Raw genomic sequence first — 20,873 nt, forward strand, 5'->3', positions numbered from 1 at the left:
AATTTCAATGCTTCCTAGTATACTACATATTCAAGTAAATACAGTGGACCCCCGCCTTACGATCAGCTCCCAACTCGAACAATTATGTAAGTGTATTTTTGTAAGTGCTTTTGTAAGTGTATTTTTGGGGGTCTGAAACAGACTAATCTCATTTACAATATTCATTATGGGAGCAAATTCGTTCGGTAACGGCACCCAAACAGCCTTCTGGAACGAATTAATATCATAAGTCGGGGGTCCACTGTATGGGTTGCAACAAATTATGAATAAAGATCTGGGAATGTGGTATACCAGAGAGCACAAGAAGTGCATTTTCATTAAATGTTCCATAAAGAAAAAACAATCTGATGAATGCAGTTTGACATAGCCTGAGATGGGATGGATAACAGCGGAGTGCAATTTTGGGTTTTGTAAACAGACACATACGAGGAAAAACTGGGAGAGCAATACCTGAAGCTCACCTCGCTTACCCCTGTGCCCTCAAATATTCCACTGTATGAATGAAAAGGAAGTTGGATGTCCTGGCCCTAAGCAAAACAAAGCTGAAGGGGGTAGGGAAGTTTCAGTGGGGAGAAATAAATGGGATTAAGTCAGGAGTATCTGAGAGAGTTAGAGATAAGGAAGGGGTAGCAATAATGCTGAAGGATCAATTATGGAGAGAGAAGAGGGAATATAAATGTATAAATTCAAGGATTATGTGGATTAAAATAAGGGCCAGATGTGAAAAGTGAGTCATAATAAGTGTGTATGCACCTGGAGAAGAGAGGAGTGTAAAGGAGAGAGAGAGATTTTGGGAGATGTTAAGTGAGTGTGTAGGAACTTTTGAGCCAAGTGAAAGAGTAATTATGGTAAAGGACCTAAAAGCTAAAGTAGGAGAAGCATTTAGAGAGGGTGTGGTAGGTAAGTTTGCAGTACCAAGTGTAAATGATAATGGGGAGCATTTGATTGAACTTTGTATAGAAAGCAGTTTGGTTATAGGTAACACATATTTTAAGAAAAAGAGGATAAATAAGTATACAAGATATGAAGTAGGGCGAAATGGCAGTAGTTTGTTGGACTACGTATTGGTAGATAAAAGACTGTTGGGTAGACTTCAGGATGTACATGTTTATAGAGGGGACACAGATATATCAGATGACTTTTTAGTTGTATCTACAGTGAGAGTAAAACTTAGATGGGATACAAGAAAAATGGAAGCAGCAAGTAAGACAGAAGTGAAGGTTTATAAACTAAAGGAGGAGGCAGTTAAGGTAAGATATAAACAACTGTTGGAGGACAGATGGGCTAGTGAGAATAGAGGCAATGGGGTAGATGTATTGGGTAAGTTTAAGAATATAGCGTTAGTGTGTTCAGCAGAAGTTTGTGGTTACAGGAAAGTGGGTGTGAGAGGGAAGAAGAGTGACTGGTGGAATGATAATGTAAAGAGAGTAGTAAGAGAGAAAAAATTAGCATATGAGAAGTTTTTACCAAGTAGAAGTGATGCAAGGAGGGAGGAGTATACGAAGAGAAAATGAGAGGCTAAAAGAGTGGTGAAGCAATGTAAAAGGAGAGCAAATGAGAGTGTGGGTGAGATGTTATCAACAAATTTGGTTGAAAATAGTAAAAGGTTTGGAGTGAGATTAGTAAGTTGGGAAAGCCTAGGGAAAGAATGGATTTGTTAGTTAAAAATAGAAGAGGAGAGTTATTAAATGGAGAGTTAGAGGTATAGGGAAGATGGAGGAAATGTTTTGAGGAATTGTTAAATGTTGATGAAGATAGGAAAGGTGTGATTTCGTGTATAGGGCAAGGAGGAATAACATTTATAACATCTTAGAGGAATGAGGAAGAACCAGTTGTGAGTCTGGAGGAAGTGCATGGGGCTGTGCGTGAGGCAGTAGGTCGAATGAAATGGGGTAAAGCAGCCGGGATTGATGGGATAAAGATAGAAATGTTAAAAGCAGGTGGGGATATAGTTTTAGAGTGGTCAGCATTTTTTTTTTTTTTAATAAGTCGGCCGTCTCCCATCGAGGCAAGGTGACCCAAAAAAGAAAGAAAATCCCCAAAAAGAAAATGCTTTCATCATCATTCAACACTTTCACCACACTCACACATAATCACTGCTTTTGCAGAGGCGCTCAGAATACAACAGTTTAGAAGCGTACACGTATAAAGATACACAACATATCCCTCCAAACTGCCAATATCCCAAACTTCTCCTTTAATGTGCAGGCATTGTACTTCCCACTTCCAGGACTCAAGTCCAACTATATGAAAATAACCGGTTTCCCTGAATCCCTTCACTAAATATTACCCTGCTCACACTCCAACAGATCGTCAGGTCCCAAGTACCATTCGTCTCCATTCACTCCTATCTAACACGCTCACGCACGCTTGCTGGAAGTCCAAGCCCCTTGCCCACAAAACCTCCTTTACCCCCTCTCTCCAACCCTTTCGAGGACGACCCCTACCTCGCCTTCCTTCCCCTATAGATTTATATGCTTTCCATGTCATTCTACTTAGATCCATTCTCTCTAAATGACCAAACCACCTCAACAACCCTTCTTCTGCCCTCTGACTAATACTTTTATTAACTCCACACCTTTTCCTAATTTCCACACTCCGAATTTTCTGCATAATATTTACACCACACATTGCCCTTAGACAGGACATCTCCACTGCCTCCAACTGTCTCCTCGCTGCTGCATTTACCACCCAAGCTTCACACCCATATAAGAGTGTTGGTGCTATTATACTTTCATACATTCCCTTCTTTGCCTCCATAGATAACGTTTTTTGACTCCACATATACCTCAATGCACCACTCACCTTTTTTCCCTCATCAATTCTATGATTAACCTCATCCTTCATAAATCCATCCGCCGACACGTCAACTCCCAAGTATCTGAAAACATTCACTTCTTCCATACTCCTCCTCCCCAATTTGATATCCAATTTTTCTTTATCTAAATCATTTGATACCCTCATCACCTTACTCTTCTCTATGTTCACTTTCAACTTTCTACCTTTACACACATTCCCAAACTCATCCACTAACCTTTGCAATTTTTCTTTAGAATCTCCCATAAGCACAATATCATCAGCAAAAAGTAACTGTGTTAATTCCCATTTTGAATTTGATTCCCCATAATTTAGTCCCACCCCTCTCCCGAACACAGTAGCATTTACTTCTTTTACAACCCCATCTATAAATATATTAAACAACCATGGTGACATTACACATCCCTGTCTAAGACCTACTTTTACTGGGAAGTAGTCTCCCTCTCTTCTACACACCCTAATCTGAGCCTCACTATCCTCATAAAAACTCTTTACAGCATTTAGTAACTTACCTATTCCATATACTTGCAACATCTGCCACATTGCTCCCCTATCCACTCTATCATATGCCTTTTCTAAATCCATAAATGCAATAAAAACTTCCCTACCTTTATCTAAATACTGTTCACATATATGTTTCAATGTAAACACTTGATCTACACATCCCCTACCCACTCTGAAACCTCCTTGCTCATCCACAATCCTACATTCTGTCTTACCTCTAATTCTTTCAATTATAACCCTACCATACACTTTTCCTGGTATACTCAATAAACTTATTCCTCTATAATTTTTACAATCTCTTTTGTCCCCTTTCCCTTTATATAAAGGGACTATACATGCTCTTCGCCAATCCCCAGGTACCTTCCCCTCTTTCATACATTTATTAAACAAAAGTACCAACCACTCCAACACTATATCCCCCCCTGCTTTTAACATTTCTGTCATGATCCCATCAGTTCCAGCTGCTTTACCCCCTTTCATTCTACGTAATGCCTCGCGTACCTCCCCCACACTTACATTCTGCTCTTCTTCACTCCTAAAAGATGGTAAACCTCCCTGACCAGTGCATGAAATTACCGCCTCCGTTTCTTCCTCAACATTTAAAAGTTTCTCAAAATATTCTCGTCATCTACCTAATACCTCCCTCTCCCCATCTACTAAGTCCCCTACTCTGTTTTTAACTGACAAATCCATACTTTCCGTAGGCTTTCTTAACTTGTTTAACTCACTCCAAAATTTTATTTTAATAAATGTATGGAAGAGGGTAAAGTGCCTAGGGATTGGCAGAGAGCATGCATAGTTCCTTTGTATAGAGGCAAAGAGGACAAAAGAGAGTGTAAAAATTATAGGGAAATAAGTCTGTGTGTGGTAGAGTTATTGATAGAATTATGAGTAAGACAGAGAGCAGTATTGCAGGTGAGCAAGGAGGCTTTAGGAAAGGTATGGAGAGTGTAGACCATGTGTTTGCAGTGAAACATATAGGTGAACAGTATTTGGATAAGGGTAAAGAGGTTTTTGTGGCATTTATGGATTTGGAAAAGGCATACAATAGGGTGGATAAGGGGGCAATGTGGCAGATGTTACAAATGTATGGAATAGGAGGTAGGTTATTGAAGGCAGTGAAAAGTTTTTACGAGTATAGTGAGGCTCAGGTTAGAGTATGTAGGCAAGAGGGGGATTATTTCCCAATAAAAGTAGGCCTTAGATAGGGATATGTGATGTCACCATGGTTGCTCAATGTATTTACAGATGGAGTAGTAAGAGAAGTGAATGCTCGGGTGTTGGCAAGAGGTGTGGGGTTAAAAGATAAAGAATCTAACACAAAGTGGGAGTTGTCACAGTTGCTCTATGCTGATGACACTGTGCTTTTGGGAGATTCTGAAGAGAAGTTGCAGAGGTTGTCTGATGAGTTTGGTAGGGTATGTAAAAGAAGGAAGCTAAAAGTGAATATAGGAAAGAGTAAGGTGATAAGGATAACAAAAAAAATTAGGTAACGGAAGATTGAATATTGGATTGGAGGAGGTGAATGTGTTCAGATATTTGGGAGTGGACGTGTCAACAGATGGGTCGATGAAGGATGAACTGAATCATAGAATTGACGAGGAGAAAAAGGTGAGTGGTGCACTGAGGAGTCTGTGGAGACAAAGAACTTTATCCATGAAAGCAAAGAGGGGAATGTATGAGAGTATGTATAGTTATACCAACACTCTTGTATAGGTGTGATGCATGGTTGTGAATGTTGCAACAAGGAGAAGGCTGGAGGCAGTGGAGATGTCATGTCTCAGGGTAATGTGTGGTGTGAATATAATGCAGAGAATCCGTAGTTTGGAGATTAGGAGAAGGTGTGGGATTACCAAAACTATTATCCAGAGGGCTGGGGAGGGGTTACTGAGATGGTTAGGACATGTAGAGAGGATGGAATGAAATAGAATGACTTCAAGAGTATATAAATCTGTAGTGGAGGGAAGGCGTGGTAGGGGTTGGCCTAGGAAAGGTTGGAGGTTTTGTCTGCGAGGGGCTTGGACTTCCAGGAAGCGTGTGTGAGCATGTTAGACAGGAGCGAATGGAGACAAGTGGTTTTTAGGACTTGATGTGCTGTTGGAGTGTAAGCAAGGTAACATTTATGAAGGGATTCAGGAAAACTGGCAGGCCGGACTTGAGTCCTGGAGATGGGAAGTACAGTGTGCTCACTCTGAAGGAGGGGTGTTAATGCTACAGTTTTATAACTGTAGTGTAGGTATGCCTCTGGCAAGACAGTGATGGAGTGAATGATGATGAAAGTTTTTCTTTTATGGGCCACCCTGCCTTGGTGGGAAATGGCTGATGTGTTAATATAATAACATAATGTTAGACATGATTTGCTAATAGAAGTTTTCTGGTAACATTAAGCAGGAGTTGATGTGGACTAGTAGGGTCAGTAAAGGCTACATGTGGGGGACAAAGGAAAATTAATAAGGAGTGAAAGATTGGAATGGTGCAAAGGAAAGTATTGTGTAGAAGGTTGTGTAAGATGTGAATGAGATGTGATGGGAGGCAGATTGGTGTCAATCATTGGTTTTGTCTCTTCAGTATATGTGGAGATGGATTCAATTGTTTCAGATGATAGGGAAGTTGCAGGAAGCATGGTGTCAGAGGTAGATGACATAGTTCAAGTAAAGAGTGGAGACATAACAGAAGTTATCTCTCTCTCATTTACATCAACGACTTTCCAAACGTATCGAAACTCCTTAAGCCCATTTTATTTGCAGATGACACTACTTATGTCTTCTCTCACCCAAACCTAACCATACTAACAGACACTGTAAATGCCGAACTACTAAATATCTACTTGGATGACCACCAACAAACTTACTCTCAATATAGACAAAACCTACTTTGTTATTTAGAAACAGAGCTTCAAATGTACAACTAAAAATACTGATAAATGGTTCAAACATTTCTAGACACACAGAGGGCAAATTTCTAGGTCTCCACCTAGACTGCAATCTCAAATTCCAAACTCACATACAGCAAATATCCAAGAAAGTCTCCAAAACAGTGGGCATCCTCTCAAGATACAGTTCTATGTACCCTGATCAGCTCTTCTTGCACTGTACCACTCACTCATCTACCCTTACCTTACCTATGGCATTTGTGCATGGGGCTCAACCACAACAAATCACCTTAAACCTTTAACCCCTTGACTGTCGTGGTCATATATTTACGTCATGGGAGATACCGTGTTTGACGTATCTATACGCATAAATTCTAGCGGCTTCATATCAAGCGGGAGAGGGCTGGTAGGCCTACATGAGAGAGAATGGGTCTCAGTGGTGGGTGTGCACCCTGTGAAAAAAATCTGGGACTCAGCGGTGCATTGTGGGAATGCCATCTTGGTAGTCCATTTTCACCATACCTCGCGGTAAGAAGTTCCTCACTCCTCGGCGGATTGGAGGTCTTTTGTTCCCAAGTCATAGCTCAAACAGCAATGAAAGTGTCAGTAAAAGTGAATTCCCTGGTTTTGAAGCGGGTGTGACCAAAAAAAGTGCCCAGGATAACGTAATTAGTGATGAAAACCCAGATGACCCCAACTTTCCACCTCTGGTGCTGGGCCAGCTCGTTCATGTTCACCTGTACCAGGACGAAAGAGGAAACTATTTGCCCATGTACAAGACTCAGATGTGAGCAGTGTAAGTGATAGTGATACTGATTTCAAGGTTATCGAAAGCAGTTCTAGTTGTGACAGTGAAGGTGAATATTCCCCAGTGAAGCGGCAGTATATACGATGTCGCATGCAGTCTGGTAGTGTGCCATATGCTCTTCCAAGAGGAAGGAGTACATCTTGGAGTACATCCCATGGCCCTACACCACGACCTGATAGTGAAGATGACAATATTGTTACGATGGGTATCAATGATGCGAGTGAGGCAGCAGGCGGTGGTGGTGATAGTGATGGTGGCACGAGTCATGTGACACCAGCAGCGGGCCACGCTACTACCCACGCTGCTGACTCTGCACAACTACAACCAGCCTCACCCGACCCCACACTCCCACAACAACCACAACCACGTTACAATATCCAGAACCCACCAGCTGACCACATCTGGGATTGGCAGCAAGGTGACGAGTTTGTTCCCAGTCCCCATGACTTTGATGGAGGACAAAGTGGAATACGGCCATCATGTACACTTGGGAACAATGCCACTGAACTGGAATGCTTTCAGTTGTTCTTTGATGAACCCCTGATGGACATTATTGTCAGGGAAAGCAATACATACTTTGAGTACACCATGGCAAACACTATTCTTTCACCAAGATCACGCCAACACCAGTGGAAGGACACAACTGTGGCAGAGATGTATCTGTTCTTTGCCACAATAATGCTTATGCCACATGTGTATAAGCACAGTGTCAACACATACAGGATGACAGACCGCCTGATTTCAACCCCTGCTTTCAGTGACATTATACCAGTGAATAGATTTGTGTTACTGTTACGTATGTTACACTTTTCAGACAAAACCAGGCCTGACAGAAGCGACAGGTTATATAAGATCAGACGTGTGTTTATGTACCTGAAACAAAAGTGCTGTATGTATTTTTATCCCTTCAGGAAGCTTGTTATTGATGAGTCTTTGATTTTGTTCAAAGGAAGACTCTCATTCAAACAGTATATACCAAGCAAGAGGAAACGCTTTGGTATAAAGTTATTTGTTCTGTGTGATTGCAAAACTGGTCTGGTTTTGGGTATAATTGTGTACACTGGTGGTAAAACATTGGAAGATACCAGAAAGCTACTGGGTATCTCTGGTGATGTGGTTAGAACAATGATGGAGCCATATCTTGGTAAGGGGCATATTTTATATACTGACAACTGGTACACAAGCCCTATACTCAGTGATTTCTTGCAAGTGAACATGACAGATGTGTGTGGCACAGTGCGTGGAAATCGTAAACATATGCCTAGGTTCGATGCTGGCAGTCGAGGTGAAGTGCAGGTGTTTGCTGCCAATGACATCATGGCATTTCGGTGGCATGACAAACATGATGTCACGCTACTGACATCAGTTCACCAACACGAAATGGCAGACCCTGGCAAGCAGAATAGAGAGACCAATGAACCCACTGTAAAACCTGCAGCTGTGATGGATTACAACCTCAATATGCGCTTAGTGGACAAACGTGACATGCAGATTGGGTTTGCTGATTGTGTTCGCAAGAGTTATAAGTGGTACAAAAAACTGTTTTTCCATCTTGACATTTCCATGCTGAATGTTTTTAATATGTATAAGTTGAAGACCAAGAACAAACCCAAATATGGTGAATTTTGTTTGTCAGTCATCAGACAAATAATATTCAAGTACCAAGGAACAACACCTGCAATAGACCAGCGCCCACGAAATTATCAACACATGCCCTATTGTCTGAGGCCTGGTGATCACTACCCCATATCACTGCCTGCTACTGCTCTCAAGAAAAATGCTCAGAAGAGGTGTTTTGTCTGTGGACATACCACAAAACACCCACAAAAATGCAGAGACACTCGTTTTATGTGTGAGTAGTGTAAAACACCATTGTGCTTATACCCATGTTTCAAAGAATTCCACAAGCTGCAGCAGTTCTAGAAAAGTGTCCAGTGATTGTACATAGGTATATATATTACAGAACAATCATAATAAACAATTTCTTATATTGTTTGTTTGTGTAAACAAGTTTTAGCAACATTATAATGATACGAGTGTTTTTGCTATAATTGTTACATTCAACGAGTGTATATTTGAACATTGCACAATAATCTGGTCTCACAGGCCACAAAAGTTATGTGAAAAAATAAAACAGTGAAAAAAAACAAGAAACCATCGAATACAAGTAAATCAAAGTTTACCGGGTGAACGGCAGTTGCTGCTGTTGCCGTTCACAGATCATTTTTGGCAAACTTCACGCTTCTATATCTCGGTAAGTACTGATGGGAAAAAAAAATTTTTTGGACTAAAACAATCAGAAAAATAATCTCATCATTTTCGTAAGAAAAATTAATTTTTTATTCTAATATTTTGTGACACCAGGAGACACTTCAGGATTGGGCCTTTCGACAGTCAAAGGGTTAATAACCCAACAAAAATCTGCAGTGTGATTGATTACAAACTCCTGTAATAAGACAGCATACTCATCTGCTTTTCAAGTCTTAACTTACTTAATATACAAAATATCCACACTTATTATTGTGCCTACTTTATACACAGAACATTACACCCAAATATAAACCCTCTCAAACTCCTACTTGGTAACTACAACAGAACACACAACCATAATACAAAACACAAATCATTCTTCGATATCCCTAGTGTCCATCTCTCCCTGTGCAAAAATGCTATGTACGTAAAGGGCTAGAAGATCTGGAATTCCTTACCAGAACACACTAAAGGACTCCTGTTGCCTGCTAATCAATTTAAGGCCCTACTTAGAAACCTCCTAATCACCCAAAATTAACCAGACAAGCTGTACTTAATACCTACCATTTACTCAAAAGCAACACAGAAAGTACCAATGCTGTCTCAATTTCAATACTGAATATTGTGCTGAAGATTGCTCAACCATGTACTCATTACCTCAAAAACTAGATGTTCAAATTTCATTGTTTTGAATACTAAATTGTAATATTTCATATAGTACATTGTTTAAATTGTTCTATTGTAAAACTGTAATGCTTCAAAATTGTAATGTTCAAATTTCATCATTCTAAATACTCAATTGTAATTGAGATTGTAAATTGTTTAAATTATTCTATTGTAATACAGGTCCTCCATCACAAATCCGGCATCATTGGGACCTGTAGTGTGCCAGATTACTGAGTTTGCCGGATTACAGAGTGGTTAGGTTAGAATACACTTAATAAAATTAACCAATTTGACTTACGCAAAGTTCACTGAACATCGGCAAAAATCGCACATTTTTGCTACTTTGAGCTCAATTTCAAGGTGCTTTTCATCATGAAAGCAATCAAAATCATATCCATTTCTGTAATATATCTTCCATTCTATCAAATGAGTTCAAAAAAATGAGAATACAACCATAAAAACCATACTAAAATATACTGCAAAGAGGCGGCTAATGGCTGAGAAGTGAACTCCCTTATTTATCGTCCGTCTTTTTCTTTTTGGTGTACGTTAAGAAGCATCTTTCCACCATACATTGCCCAAGTTTCAATGAGATAGCCCAACAAACAACCGAGAAAAAAAATATTTACCAAAAATCATATATGGCAAGCCCAAGCCAGGTACTGGAAACAAATCACTTCGTCTTGACTTTTTTGGGTAATCCTAGGTTCTCTATACATACACTGCTATGTATGATAATCTATGTAACTGTATTTGTATATACCTGAATAAACTTATTTACTTCTAGTCTGTCAACTGAGTACAGTGGACCCCCGGTTAACGATTTTAATCCGTGCAAGAGGGGTAATTGTTATGCGAAATAATCGCTATGTGAATGAATTTTCCTCATAAGAAATAATGGAAATCAAATTAATCCGTGCAAGACACCCAAAAGTATGAAAAAAAAAATTTTACCACATGAAATATACATTTTCCCACACACAAAGAGAAGGATACATGCACAATAGTAGAGTAGTACATGCACAGTATATATTGTGCATGTACTAGTCTACTAAATGAAGAATAAATGACACTTACCTTTATTGAAGATGCAGCAATGACTGATGAGACACTGTGTCCTGGGAGTGCCTTTTCCTCCTGAGTACTGTAGGTCCTGTTTGGCATTTTCTTCCAGAACAGGCCTTATCACACTGTGTATGCCACTACGATTCTTAAATCTCTCAAACCAACCTTTGCTGGCTTTAAATTCACCAATATGAGCACTAGTTCCAGGCATTTTTCCCTGTTCACCTGGGTGTTAGTCGACTTGTGTGGGTTGCATCCTGGGAGACAAGATTAAGGACCCCAATGGAAATAAGTTAGACAGTCTTCGATGACACTGACTTTTTTGGGTTATCCTGGGTGGCAAATCCTCTGGGGTTAATTGTTTCTTGGTATTCTCAATAAGCCACACCAACAACGGTGCTACAGCAGCAGCAGCAGCTGACAGTGCAGCAGCAGCAGCAGCTGTACCACCAATAGTAGCGATGGTTGATTGGAGTTTATTATACAACCTGGCCAGCTCGGAGACATGCACTCCACTTTCATACTTATCAATGATCTTTTTCTTCATCTCTATTGTAATTCTCACCCTTATTGCTGTAGGGTTGGCACTAGAAGCTTTCTTGGGGCCCATGGTCACTTATTTTCCAGAAAAAGCACCGAAAACACTGTAATAATACGAAATATTCCGATTGTATGCTTGGATGTTACCGCGGAGGCTGGCTGGTAAACAATGCCACCGGCGGAACATGTGAGCGTGGCTCAGGCCGCACATTGGACGTGTCTCGGACGAAAATCGGTAAGCGGGTTTTTAAGTGGTATGTGAGGCAAAATTTTTGCAATTAAAGTAAGCGGTATGCGAAATAATCGCTATGTGATGCCATCGTTATGCGGGGGTCCACTGTACAAGAAACCGCCTATTCACTTATTTCAACTACCCAATAAAGTGGTCAGAAATTGGCAATTTGGCCGATTTCACACAAATTTCAACAGATGCCAATTTCAAAATAGGGTCCAGAATAAACAATGCAGACATTCCTGGCACTAAAATAACATTTTCTCTGTTCATTAGACATGGCTACAAGCCCCTCTTATATTACTCTTGCTTACCATTTGGAATTTTTATTCACAAAAAAATAGAAGATTTACTGTTATGCAGACTACTGCATTATTGTAACAATTGAATAAATAATGTCAACCCATTCTTGACTCCGTATTGGAATTTGGACTGGCAGGTGGACAGGTATTGGACGGTGACGTCATTTGTTTACTCTTGAGCTTCGCCAAAGAATATACACTTTCACTACTGTGAGCGCAATTTCAAGGTACTTTTCGTCATGAAAGCAATCAAAATCATATCTATTTCTGTAATATATCTTTCATTCTATCGAATGAGACCGAAAAAATGAGAATATAACCATAAAAAACATACAAAAATATACCGCTAAGCGGCCGCTAATGGCTGAGAAGTGAACTCTGCTATTTATGGTCTGATTTCTTTCATTTTTGGTCTACGTTAAGAAGTATCTTTCCATCATACATTGCCCAAGTTTGAATAAGATAACCCAACAAACAAATGAGAAAATAATATAATAATAATAATAATAATAATAATAATAATAATAATAATAATAATAATAATATCTTTATTTACTACACGTACATGTACAAGGTATAGAGGCCTAGCTGACATCAGTGACATACTACTATATAGAAAGCCGCTTGTTATGCAGAGTATTTCAAGAAAATTAGGCCAGTGTCCCAGGATAACACCCACACTAGTCGACTAACACCCAGGTACCCATCTACTGATGGGTAAACATAGACAACAGGTGTAAAGAAACACGCCTAATGTTTCTACCCTGGCTGGGAATCGAATATTTACCAAAAATCATACATGGCTAACCCAAGCCAGGTACTAAAAATAAGCTACGTTGACTTTTTTGGGTTATCCGAGGTTCTCTACACATATGCTATGTGTGATAATCTATATAGAGAAAATAACTTTTTTGTTTCAGGTTTATGGTGCAGTAAGAGTGTATATCACAGTTAGCCCTGTGCTATACTCCGTTTTCTCTAATATAAGCCCAAAGACAGGGATAGGAGAATGGTATTTGTGTACCATATCCTCTTCATACCTCCATCGAACTGCTCGATATTATGCCAAATATTATTCATTCTGGAGTATTTAACATGTTTTATGTTATTTATATTGTTTATTATGTCATATTAGATCAATTGTGATAGGCAAATAAGCTGTAGTGTTGATATTAGCATAATAATAAAGTATATTCTCCTGCTTCATGAGACTGAGCTCATGGAAACCGACAGTGGCTTCAAAGCCACCTTATCTTTAATGGATTATGTACTGTGTAGGTACTTTACATAATGAAATTGGAACCATGGCTAGGGCTAAAAGTAAGCAGGTTAAAACAATAAATGGAGAAAAAGAAATTGGAATGACTTATGCAGCAAGTAGAGCCACCAAACAGTACCAGCAAGTTGGTGTGGCGACCCTGGAAATTTGAAATTATGCTAACCAAAATTAGTGCCGAATAACTGAAGGAACCGAATAACTGATTGCCGGATTTGTGATGGTGGACCTGTACTGTATTTGAAATACTGTAATTTTTATAAAATAATTCAAAACTTCTCTAGCAGACCTATTAGAGCCATATAGCATTATCTATTAATACTCAAGTCTATGTACTCACTGTACCTCACGTAATGACCATTTAATCTGTTATAGCCTAATTAATCCTAAGTTAATTCTAAGTTAGCTTGAAATGCTCTGCATACAAAGGGCTTTTGGCATGTACACTCAACTATTATATTCCTTTATACAACTGTGTATCATGTCAAAATAAAATTCTTATTCTTATTATTATTATTATTATTATTATTATTATTATTATCTCACACTATGCAAAAATGCAATGAACATAATGGGCCCAAAGATTTGTAATTCTTTACTTGAACCAGCAAAATGTCCCCTGTCTGCAAACAAATTTAGGGCTATACTTAAAAATCTTCTCATCTCTCAATATTAATCAAACAAAGACTATGTTGAATCATCTAACCAATTTAAAGCAGCTCTCACAATTATTTTATGACCCTAATCTATTAAAACATTAATACATACTTAAAATAATACTGCTGTTTCATTATTAATTGCGCTACTTGTAATATTGTTAACAGTTACATGCCACATCAAGACCAATCATCATTTTAACATTAAAACTTCTGACTTCCTCACAGTAGTAGAGGCGCTACTTTGGCATGCAGTCTACCAGCACTAACCTAACTTAGGTTAGGGTAGGAGCACTCAGGTTAAAAGGGTAAAAAAAGGTCAACATAGGTAAAAAAAATTAAACATAAAAGGTAGACCGCACATTAACCCGTAAACGGTCCAAACGTATATATACGTTTTTTCAACATTTGAAAGTATGTAAAAAGCTAGATCTTTTTTTACATTTGAAAAGTGTAAAAAACCTTTGATCTACTTTTTTTTGTTATATTTGAAAATATGTAAAAAAACGTAGATCTACTTTTGGAGCACTACACATGTGAACGTAGATCTGCTTGGACTGTTTATGGGTTAAAGGCCAGTTCACAGTGTAGACTCCGAATACTGCAGTAGATCACACGCTAAAGTAGCACTGTAGTAGATTAAATCACTCTTAACCTGTCTAGACTTAAGTAGTCTTTAAGTATTAGGATTAGTCTGCCCTAACAAATTATAAAATGTATTCACATACTGTAACCTTTCCATAGAAATAAATCTTTGTGTTTGTCTTGACTTTGACTTTTTCAGGTTATTCTGGGTAATTTACACATATGCTGCTATGTATGATAATTTGTGTAACTGTATTTGTGTTAATAATCCTCCAGGTTAATAATTCAAACAAAATCTTCTTCAACTGGTAATTAAACCAGTGTCAAGTTATGAGGTAGGAAGGTCAGGAACTTCTTGCAACATAAGCAACAAGTTATGAGGTAGGAAGGTCAGGAAATTCTAGTAATATGAGCAACAAGTAATGAGGTAACAAGGTCAGCAACTTCTTGCAACATAAGCAACAAGTTATGAGGTAGCAAGGTCAGGAACTTCTTGCAACATAAGAAACAAGTTATGAGGTATCAAGGACAGCAACTTGGTGCAACAAGTTAAGAGGTAGCAAGGTCAGCAACTTGGTGCAACATAAGCAACAAGTTATGAGGTAGCAAGGACAGCAACTTCTTGCAACAAGTTAATAGGTAGCAAGGTCAGCAACTTGGTGCAACATAATCAACACGTTATGAGGTAGCAAGGACAGCAACTTCTTGCAACAAGTTAATAGGTAGCAAGGTCAGCAACTTGGTGCAACAAAAGCAACAAGTTATGAGGTAGCAAGGCCAGCAACTTGTTGCAACATAAGTAACAAGTTATGAGGTAGCAAGGTCAGTAACTTGGCAAAACAAGCTATGAGGTAGCAAGGTTAGCAACTTGGTGCAACATAAGCAACAAGTTATGAGGTAGCAAGGTCAGCAACTTGGTGCAACATAAGCAACAAGTTATGAGGTAGCAAGGTCAGCAACTTGGTGCAACATAAGCAACAAGTTATGAGGTAGCAAGGTCAGCAACTTGGTGCAACATAAGCAACAAGTTATGAGGTAGCAAGGTCAGCAACTTGGTGCAACATAAGCAACAAGTTATGAGGTAGCAAGGTCAGCAACATAAGCAACAAGTTATGAGGTAGCAAGGTCAGCAACATAAGCAACAAGTTATGAGGTAGCAAGGTCAGCAACTTGGTACAACATAAGTAACAAGTTATGAGGTAGCAAGGTCAGCAACTTGTTGCAACATAAGTAACAAGTTATGAGGTAGCAAGGTCAGCAACTTGGTGCAACAAGTTATGAGGTAGCAAGGTCAGCAACTTGGTGCAACATAAGCAACAAGTTATGAGGTAGCAAGGTCAGCAAATTGGTACAACAAGTTATGAGGTAGCAAGGTCAGCAACTTAGTGCAACAAGTTATGAGGTAGCAAGGTCAGCAACTTGTTGCAACAAGTTATGAGGTAGCAAGGTCAGCAACTTGTTGCAACAAGTTATGAGGTAGCAAGGTCAGCAACTTGGTGCAACAAGTTATGAGGTAGCAAGGTCAGCAACTTGGTGCAGCAAGTTATGAGGTAGCAAGGTCAGCAACTTGGTGCAACATAAGCAACAAGTTATGAGGTAGCAAGGTCAGCAACTTGGTACAACAAGTTATGAGGTAGCAAGGTCAGCAACTTGGTGCAACAAGTTATGAGGTAGCAAGGTCAGCAACTTGTTGCAACAAGTTATGAGGTAGCAAGGTCAGCAACTTGGTGCAACAAGTTATGAGGTAGCAAGGTCAGCAACTTGGTGCAACAAGTTATGAGGTAGCAAGGTCAGCAACTTGGTGCAACAAGTTAGGAGGTAGCAAGGTCAGCAACTTGGTGCAACAAGTTATGAGGTAGCAAGGTCAGCAACTTGGTGCAACAAGTTATGAGGTAGCAAGGTCAGCAACTTGGTGCAACATAAGCAACAAGTTATGAGGTAGCAAGGTCAGCAACTTGGTGCAACATAAGCAACAAGTTATGAGGTAGCAAGGTCAGCAACTTGGTGCAACAAGTTATGAGGTAGCAAGGTCAGCAACTTGTTGCAACAAGTTATGAGGTAGCAAGGTCAGCAACTTGGTGCAACAAGTTATGAGGTAGCAAGGTCAGCAACTTGGTGCAACAAGTTATGAGGTAGCAAGGTCAGCAACTTGGTGCAACAAGTTATGAGGTAGCAAGGTCAGCAACTTGGTGCAACATAAGCAACAAGTTATGAGGTAGCAAGGTCAGCAACTTGTTGCAACAAGTTATGAGGTAGCAAGGTCAGCAACTTGGTGCAACAAGTTATGAGGTAGCAAGGTCAGCAACTTGGTGCAACAAGTTATGAGGTAGCAAGGTCAGCAACTTGGTGCAACATAAGCAACAAGTTATGAGGTAGCAAGGTCAGCAACTTGTTGCAACAAGTTATGAGGTAGCAAGGTCAGCAACTTGTTGCAACAAGTTATGAGGGAGCAAGGTCACCACCTTGTTGCAACAAGTTATGAGGTAGCAAGGTCAGCAACTTGGTGCAACAAGTTATGAGGTAGCAAGGTCAGCAACTTGGTGCAACAAGTTATGAGGTAGCAAGGTCAGCAACTTGGTGCAACAAGTTAAGAGGTAGCAAGGTCAGCAACTTGGTGCAACAAGTTATGAGGTAGCAAGGTCAGCAACTTGGTGCAACAAGTTATGAGGTTGCAAGGTCAGCAACTTGCTGCAACAAGTTATGAGGTAGCAAGGTCAGCAACTTGGTGCAACAAGTTATGAGGTAGCAAGGTCAGCAACTTGCTGCAACAAGTTATGAGGTAGCAAGGTCAGCAACTTGGTGCAACAAGTTATGAGGTAGCAAGGTCAGCAACTTGGTGCAACAAGTTATGAGGTAGCAAGGTCAGCAACTTGGTGCAACAAGTTATGAGGTAGCAAGGTCAGCAACTTGTTGCAACAAGTTATGAGGTAGCAAGGTCAGCAACTTGGTGCAACAAGTTATGAGGTAGCAAGGTCAGCAACTTGTTGCAACAAGTTATGAGGTAGCAAGGTCAGCAACTTGTTGCAACAAGTTATGAGGTAGCAAGGTCAGCAACTTGTTGCAACAAGTTATGAGGTAGCAAGGTCAGCAACTTGGTGCAACAAGTTATGAGGTAGCAAGGTCAGCAACTTGGTGCAACAAGTTATGAGGTAGCAAGGTCAGCAACTTGGTGCAACAAGTTATGAGGTAGCAAGGTCAGCAACTTGGTGCAACAAGTTATGAGGTAGCAAGGTCAGCAACTTGGTGCAACAAGTTATGAGGTAGCAAGGTCAGCAACTTGGTGCAACAAGTTATGAGGTAGCAAGGTCAGCAACTTGTTGCAACAAGTTATGAGGTAGCAAGGTCAGCAACTTGGTGCAACAAGTTATGAGGTAGCAAGGTCAGCAACTTGGTGCAACAAGTTATGAGGTAGCAAGGTCAGCAACTTGTTGCAACAAGTTATGAGGTAGCAAGGTCAGCAACTTGGTGCAACAAGTTATGAGGTAGCAAGGTCAGCAACTTGGTGCAACAAGTTATGAGGTAGCAAGGTCAGCAACTTGGTGCAACAAGTTATGAGGTAGCAAGGTCAGCAACTTGGTGCAACAAGTTATGAGGTAGCAAGGTCAGCAACTTGGTGCAACAAGTTATGAGGTAGCAAGGTCAGCAACTTGGTGCAACAAGTTATGAGGTAGCAAGGTCAGCAACTTGGTGCAACAAGTTATGAGGTAGCAAGGTCAGCAACTTGGTGCAACAAGTTATGAGGTAGCAAGGTCAGCAACTTGGTGCAACAAGTTATGAGGTAGCAAGGTCAGCAACTTGGTGCAACAAGTTATGAGGTAGCAAGGTCAGCAACTTGGTGCAACAAGTTATGAGGTAGCAAGGTCAGCAACTTGGTGCAACAAGTTATGAGGTAGCAAGGTCAGCAACTTGTTGCAACAAGTTATGAGGTAGCAAGGTCAGCAACTTGGTGCAACAAGTTATGAGGTAGCAAGGTCAGCAACTTGGTGCAACAAGTTATGAGGTAGCAAGGTCAGCAACTTGGTGCAACAAGTTATGAGGTAGCAAGGTCAGCAACTTGGTGCAACAAGTTATGAGGTAGCAAGGTCAGCAACTTGGTGCAACAAGTTATGAGGTAGCAAGGTCAGCAACTTGGTGCAACAAGTTATGAGGTAGCAAGGTCAGCAACTTGGTGCAACAAGTTATGAGGTAGCAAGGTCAGCAACTTGTTGCAACAAGTTATGAGGTAGCAAGGTCAGCAACTTGGTGCAACAAGTTATGAGGTAGCAAGGTCAGCAACTTGGTGCAACAAGTTATGAGGTAGCAAGGTCAGCAACTTGTTGCAACAAGTTATGAGGTAGCAAGGTCAGCAACTTGGTGCAACAAGTTATGAGGTAGCAAGGTCAGCAACTTGGTGCAACAAGTTATGAGGTAGCAAGGTCAGCAACTTGGTGCAACAAGTTATGAGGTAGCAAGGTCAGCAACTTGTTGCAACAAGTTATGAGGTAGCAAGGTCAGCAACTTGGTGCAACAAGTTATGAGGTAGCAAGGTCAGCAACTTGGTGCAACAAGTTATGAGGTAGCAAGGTCAGCAACTTGGTGCAACAAGTTATGAGGTAGCAAGGTCAGCAACTTGGTGCAAAAAGTTATGAGGTAGCAAGGTCAGCAACTTGGTGCAACAAGTTATGAGGTAGCAAGGTCAGCAACTTGGTGCAACAAGTTATGAGGTAGCAAGGTCAGCAACTTGGTGCAACAAGTTATGAGGTAGCAAGGTCAGCAACTTGGTGCAACAAGTTATGAGGTAGCAAGGTCAGCAACTTGGTGCAACAAGTTATGAGGTAGCAAGGTCAGCAACTTGGTGCAACAAGTTATGAGGTAGCAAGGTCAGCAACTTGGTGCAACAAGTTATGAGGTAGCAAGGTCAGCAACTTGGTGCAACAAGTTATGAGGTAGCAAGGTCAGCAACTTGGTGCAACAAGTTATGAGGTAGCAAGGTCAGCAACTTGGTGCAACAAGTTATGAGGTAGCAAGGTCAGCAACTTGGTGCAACAAGTTATGAGGTAGCAAGGTCAGCAACTTGGTGCAACAAGTTATGAGGTAGCAAGGTCAGCAACTTGGTGCAACAAGTTATGAGGTAGCAAGGTCAGCAACTTGGTGCAACAGTTGTTGCTATGCAACAAAAAGATAATTATGGTCATGTTAGAAAATATTTTAACTTAAGTTATATTATATAGGAAAGAACTCCTCAACAGTAGGAATATTACCAACAATTCTCTCTCCCATCATCACCTTTATTATTACATTCCTGGTGGAGCACTAAACCTGTATGGGTCATACAGCCATCAATAATATTGCAAGGACCTCAATGGACATAAGTCACTCTGACTTTTTTTATCTTAATTGACTCATGTTACTATGTATGATAATTGTAATAACTTAAACTTGATTAAAACTTAAGTAACTTAACTTCAATAAAGTTAGTGAGGTTATGGTAATATATTGATCACCTGCAACATCATTAAGTTTATATATCAAGAAGACATAAGTACAATTATCATACGTAATTAAATTATCCACCGGGATGACCCAGAAATGTCAAGGTATTATCATTATTTTCGCTGATTTATCGAACTGTGTTAAAAAACAATAATATGAGAGAGTTATTACTTACCTCACCAACAATTGTTGCAGTGGTAGTTACTCCAGAGCTTCATATAATAACGACAATTAAGAAAAACTTAATGACTTACAGCGTCTATGTTGGTTGTTGTTGTTGGAGTTTAGGACCACTGACAGCATACGCCGTATCGAGCCCGGCCTTCCAGTGCTCGGAAAAGGAGCCTCGACCAAGGTGGAAGAATGTTTGACTAATAATAATAATATAATAATAATAATATCTTTATTTACTACAAGTACAAGTACAAGGTATACAGTCCTATCTGAAAACAATGACATAGTACTATATAGAAAGTCCCTTGTTATGCTCCGCATTTCGGGCAAATTAGGTCAGGGCTCTGGTGGCCTGGTGGTTAACGCTCTCGCTTTACACGGCGAGGGCCTGGGTTCGATTCCCAGCCAGAGTAGAAACATTGGGCGTGTTTCTTTCCACCTGTTGTCTATGTTCCCCATCAGTAAAATGGGTACCTGGGTGTTAGTCGACTGGTGTGGGTCGCATCCTGGGACACTGACCTAATTTGCCCGAGATGCTCAGCATAACAAGTGGCTTTCTATGTAGTAGTATGTCATTGTTGTCAGCTAGGACTGTATACCATGTACATGTACTTAATAAAGATTATTATTATTAGTGTCCCAGGATGCGACCCA

The 20,873-nt window shown here is 40.1% G+C and overlaps 1 protein-coding gene across 4 annotated transcripts in view; it reads right to left on the bottom strand.

Moving 5' to 3' along the window:
* LOC128693079 (gastrula zinc finger protein XlCGF57.1-like) overlaps window positions 1–20,332 on the bottom strand; it is a 55,190-nt gene extending 34,858 nt beyond the window's left edge. For 2 of the 4 annotated variants that reach the window (XM_070092227.1, XM_070092226.1), the window contains exon 1: window positions 20,300–20,330. The gene's annotated coding sequence lies outside the window, so the exon portion shown is untranslated. Of the gene's footprint in view, window positions 1–20,220 lie in introns of all 4 variants that reach the window. The other 2 variants (XM_070092225.1, XM_070092228.1) reach the window with 2 other exon arrangements.
* Between the last annotated feature and the right edge of the window lie 541 nt (window positions 20,333–20,873).

This window comes from Cherax quadricarinatus, chromosome 38 (assembly GCF_038502225.1).
Source record: "Cherax quadricarinatus isolate ZL_2023a chromosome 38, ASM3850222v1, whole genome shotgun sequence".
Lineage (NCBI taxonomy): Eukaryota > Metazoa > Arthropoda > Malacostraca > Decapoda > Parastacidae > Cherax > Cherax quadricarinatus.